This window comes from Rhipicephalus sanguineus, chromosome 8 (assembly GCF_013339695.2).
Source record: "Rhipicephalus sanguineus isolate Rsan-2018 chromosome 8, BIME_Rsan_1.4, whole genome shotgun sequence".
NCBI lineage: Eukaryota > Metazoa > Arthropoda > Arachnida > Ixodida > Ixodidae > Rhipicephalus > Rhipicephalus sanguineus.
The window spans coordinates 105,278,181-105,284,180 of NC_051183.1; positions in this window are offsets into that span (position 1 = coordinate 105,278,181).

Here is a 6,000-nt window from a genome sequence, read left to right on the forward strand (position 1 = left end):
ACGGTGGGATCTTCTCGCCGCAGCCGTGCAGCTTGTCGAGAAGCTTCGGCTTCGCGGTCTCGAACGGCGGAATCTGCTTCGCGGCGTCAACGTGCAGCTTCGGCCTCGCGGGCTCTCGCCTCAGGATTCTGTCTGCGAGCGCGCGCTGCAGTCGCCTTCCGTGCCCTCCGTTGCTAAGCCTTGTCTTCCATCTGGCGACTCCGAGCTAAAGAGAAAGCATGCCAAGAGGGAGCCTCATGGCGCGTGACTTCTGAAACGTCGTCTTCTTCTTCTACTGCATACCGGAACGCGCGCAGTGAAGAAGAAAGAATGCCACACAGGCGAACACCCACGAGAGTCTCACTCGTCAACCTCGTCTTCTTCTACTGCATACCAGAACGCGCGCTTCTCACGAGCGAGAGGTGGCTACTACAACGCTACAAACAAACGGAGGATGGACAGACCCGCGGCATAAGGAGCTTCGCCCCTGAAAGCGATGTTAGAGGCCAGCGGCTTGTGATATCGACATACTGCGCGTTCGCTGTCTTTTGTACTCGTTCGCTTTATCGGTTACGCCAATGACGCCAACGGCGATGCTGAACAACGAAGGAACGGGCGCCTCTAAAAGCACCGCGCATCGTAGAACATCGTGGACTCGAATCGGCGTACACGACTCTAGAAGTCAGTTCCTCGATGATTTGGACGCATCTCATTCTCTCTATATTCTTCATTAAATTCTATAACAATGTACTTGCATAATTTCGCTCTCGCAATTTGTTTAGCAGCGCTAGATTACACGAATGCACCGCTCGGACATAACCTCAGCCGTGCGCCAGTCGCGCGAAAAGACTGTATATGGCGGACGGCGACGGAGCGGTGGCTGGCGGTGACGTGACGGCATCATCGCCGTGCCGCGACGTCACTGCCCCGCCCATTCGCCAGACTCTCCATATATACGGTATGACTCGCGGCAGAACCCTATACCCTGTGGGAGAGTTTGGCTATTCTTTCATCGCGCACCATTGCCACCCTCTTTTCATGACGTATACCCTCTCTCCTTGCCGGCCGCGGCATTGCGGTGCAGAGCCGAGAAGACGAGGCGACATATTTACACCACCTCTGAGCAGCGCGCGTGAGGCTTGTATGTTCACGTTCATTGGTCCTAACATTCACGCGTGATCTGGTTGTGTGAATCGTTGTTTCGCGCTTGGTTGATCAAACCGTAGCTATAAAGGAATACGAACGTTTAAGCTCTTCCCCCTCCTTTACAGAAATAAAGAAAAGTAAGCGGAGGACCCTTTGGACTCCAAATAATCGGCGCAACAAATGGAGCCCGACCAACCGCTCCGAGCTTTGCAAGGCGCTTGCGTAGCGTGCTTGAATATTGCTGGCAGTGTATATTGAGGCATCGCAGCACCGACCAAAATTATGATTCGTTGTGCGGTGCGGCTCTTTCATGCCTACAACCTTTTGAAATTCCTTTTAATGATATCTGGGGTTTTACGCAGCCCATCCCCCGCAATATGCATCTATACCACCATACAGGACGCCGCAAAGCTCCAGTACAGAAGCTGCAACGACTAAAGGACCACCCTGACGTTTACTATACAGACGTTTTTCCCTACCCAAAGTAGCAAGGATAAGCTCCCGCCTACGCTCTCGCTGTAGTCAACCGGGGCAAACTTGCCAACTCCGCGACCATACTTACCTCATCCTCCGCGGCAGCCGAGGCAACTGCTTTCGCTCTCGCCATTCGAATGGCAGACCAACAAGGTATGTCTGCCTACGTGGTCTCAGACTCGCAGGCAGCTTGTCGAATGTACCTCAAGGGCATATTAACAACTAGGACCATCCAACTACTGGGAAGCGAACTCCTCTTTGATCACGGGATAGTCTGATGTCCGGCCCATACGGGCATCGGGGCACCTCCTCACAAGGACCTCGACTGACACCAAACGCGGAAGTGGCGCCGCCCGCCTGCAGACCAATACCTTTCCGAATCTGCATAAGCTTCACATTATGTACCCAGAGAGATATCCCAACGCATGCCCGAGGTGTGGAGATGTTCCAGCACTCACACCCATAACCGATCGGTTTCCCGAGCGACCGGCTACAGTCGACACAGGACATGCGCACCCAATACACACGTGGTCGTGGAAGGCGCGACTCGCTGAACGGCCCCTGGGAAGCCAACTGGCAACCCTAAGTCAGGCCCGCCGAGCCGCTATAGGCAGTGGGGCCTTGGAAGAAGGGCCCCACCCGCAATGAACCACTTTTTTTTCAATTAATGTTGTTCTCTCTCTCTCTCTCTTTTTCGAAGTTGCGATGCACCCACTACGTGTTCGTAAGGAAATACGCGCAGTAATGTGTGTGCCTTTTGTAATGGGTGGCCGGCTTTAAACCGCTAACTAATTATGCAGTACACATGGTGTGACACCCGATGACAATATACGCTTGTACCCCGTTTTACTGCGATATTACATCTCGCACTGTGACACCTCTACATATGGCGCGTATGTTTGTGACGCATTAAAGTTAATTTTAGTGCTGTCCCAAGTAATGGAGTGGCTCTGTGGTAGAACACCTGCTTACCTCTGAGATGCTCTGGGCTCGATTCTCACTCGAACCTAAGATTTTTTATTATTTATTTTATAGAAGATGATGATTTCTCGCTCAAAACCAACGACGCCGACACCGACGCCGACGCCGGAATATGTGCGGAACGAATTCCTTACCGCTATCGCGTTAAGAAGGTATATTGCCAAGATAGTACATCACCAGGCACCTAGCTGCAAGGTCGAAGAGGCGTCCCTCGCCGATATACTTTCATATATCTCCGGAGAGATTAAAATAGGAGCCCGGGAGGATATAGATTAACCCTAGGTTGACGCAGACGGCTCCCACTTCGATGCAGTAAGGTGTACCCTTACCGCCGTGTCATGGGCCTTCTGGACGGCCTGTATTTGATCTTAAAGAGCTGCACTGTGAACCACTCTTTGCCACCAGTCTCTTTCCTTGTCACAGTCTGTGAAAGCCACAGGACACTGCCAAAGCATGTGATCCAGAGTAATGATGGCATTGCACTTCTCGCAATTGATTTGTAACTCCCTTTCCTGGATATATCTGACTAATAAAATTTGGATTCGGGTAAGTGCCTGTCTGTAACAATCTCGGAGTCACCGCTTGAGCTCTATTGAACTTAGCGTGTGGCTCTGTGAATTTTCTTCCGTTAATATAGTAATGCTTCGTCATTTCATTATATGTAAGTAATGGGTCCCTGCTCTCCTCCTGCATATCATCGGGATCCTGGTCGCGTAGGGCATGGATAGTATAGGGACTGAGGTTAGGTCCACTATAACAATGCGTGTGGCGGCGAGCGTAAAAACCAGGGAACCGTTCAGACCGATGGCAGGAGCAGAAGAAGACTATTCTTTATTTTTCGTTTTCTTTTTCTCGCAGCCCCCAGCACGAGGAACGAGGAGCGTGCGCATGCACATGCGCCTGTGCGCGCCATAATTAATAGTCAGCCGATGCAGACGACGATGGCCGCTAGAGGGCTCCCCCTGCCTTTAAGAGAAAGGGGAGTGAAGCGCTGGCGTCAAAGAAAATGTCTTTGATGTCAGAGGGCCGGGCGAATCCTTGGTTGCAGGGGCGGCTTAGTGGTCGAAAGCGCATAATGGCGGGGCGGTTGCCAAGTAGGCGGGTTTGACTCTGTCCAGAGCGACGACTTCTTCCCGCCCGTTCAGCTCGATGGTAACAGTTTTTTCTGTCCGGCTGAGCACCTTGAACGGGCCGTCGTAGGGAGGCGTAAGGGATGGTCGAATTCCTTCACGCCGGACGAAAACGTGGCTCGCTGTAGCCATGTCTTTGCTGACAAAAACGTCAGTCGATGATGCATCCCGACTAGGGCAAGGACGCAGGCGAGAAAATAGGAAGCGAAGCTGTTGAGCGTAACTGTCTGGATCGGGCGTAGCGACACTAGCTGACGCGAAAAATTCACCAGGCATACGCAACGTTGTACCGTAGACCAACTCCGCCGTTGTGCAGCCGAGGTCTTCCTTGAAAGACGAGCGGATGCCAAGCAGGACGAGAGGAAGATCTTCAGCCCAAGACGAACGAGCCTGGCGAGCCATCAAGGCGGCTTTAAGTTGACGATGAAGGCGTTCAACCATTCCATTTGCTGATGGGTGGTAGGCGGTCGTATGGATATGACGAACGCCAAGCAGGTCTGTGAGTTTGCGGAAGAGATCGCACTCGAACTGTCGGCCGCGATCGGTGGTCACAACGCTGGGACATCCGAAACGAGAGATCCAGCCACTGACAAACGCTGAAGCCACGGTAAGTGCTGTTATGTCGGTGAGAGGAAACGCTTCAGGCCAACGGGTGTAACGGTCCACGCAGGTGAGAATGTAGCGAGCACCTCTGGATGGCGGGAGTAGTCCAACAATGTCGATGTGGACGTGATCAAACCGAGCATCGGGTGGGCGAAATGAGTGAATTGGTGATTTCGTATGTCGTGTCGTTTTGGAGCGTTGACAGTGCACGCATTCACGCGCCCAACGGCGCACGTCGGAGTTCACACTCGGCCACACAAAGCGGGTCGTAATGAGACGTTGCGTAGCACGAACCCCTGGATGGCTTGTGCCGTGAAGCTTGTTGAATATGTGACGGCGGAGTCGGAGTGGGACAAACGGACGTGTTCGACCCCGTGACACGTCGCAAGTGATGGTACCGGAAGAAAATGGGAGGGGAACGTCGGACAGCACCAGTGATGTGGTGGATGAGCGGATGTCTCGAAGTTCGACGTCTGTAAGTTGCGCCGTGGCGATTTCTTCGAAGTCAAGTGTGGGTGCCGATATCGCGTCGATACGGGAGAGGGCATCTGCAGCCGCATTGAATGGGCCTTCAATGTACCGGACGTCCACAGTGAATTTGAAAATAAAGTTGAGGCGCCGTATTTCTCGTGCGGTATAAGTATCGGGGTTACCGCGAAAAGCGAATGTCAAAGGCTTGTGGTCCGTAAGGACGTCAAAGCTGGAGCCTTCCAACAGATGTCGGAAATGTCGAATGCCCAGATATACGGCCAGTAGCTCACGACCAAACGTGCTGTAACGCGTTTCTGCCGGTTTCAGTTTCTGAGAGAAAAACCCGAGTGGATACCAAGAGTTGCGCTGCCACTGCTGTAAAACCGCGCCGACAGCCGCACTAGAAGCATCGGTGATAAGACGCATTGGTGCAACGTGCAGAGGATGTACCAGCGATGTAGCGTCCGCCAATGCGTTCTTGGCAGCATAGAAGGAAGCTTCGGCGTCAGACGTCCAAGTCAGTGGGGAGGACGGAGCTTTGGTGGTCTTGAGGAGATCCGTGAGCGGCATGGTAATGCGGGCAATGTTGGGAAGGAAAACGGCGGTGGAAGTTGAGCAACCCAAGGAACTCGCGGAGCTTTCGGAGTGATGTTGGGCGAGGGAAGTCGCGCAAGGCTTGAACTTTCTTGTCCAACGGCCTGATTCCCTCTTTTGTCACACGGTGTCCGAGGAACTCAATATCGTCGACACCAAAGACACACTTTGCGGGGTTGATGAGGAGGCCATGTTCCTGGAGTCGAGAAAATAGCAGACGCAAATGGGTTGCAATGCTGTTCGGGGGAAACACTAGCCACCAGGAGGTCGTCGAGATATGCAAATACGAAGGAAGTCCACGAGTTACTTCGTTTATAAACCTCTGGAACGTCTGAGCAGCGTTTTCGCAATCCGTCCGAATGGTGTCACAATTGCAGTCTTCGGGATGTCCGCTGGCTCGACCGGAATCTGGTGTAGGCCTTTACCAAGTCTATTTTGCTGAATATCACCGCTCCCGCGAGGTTGGCAGAGAAGTCCGTGAATGTGAGGGAGGGGATAGCGATCAGGTATGGTGCGCGCGTTGAGGGCTCGATAGTCACCATAGGGGCGCCAATCCCTGGATCACGCTTTGGGACCATGTGGAGAGCTGACGACCAAACTGCTCGACGAAGGGCGGATGATG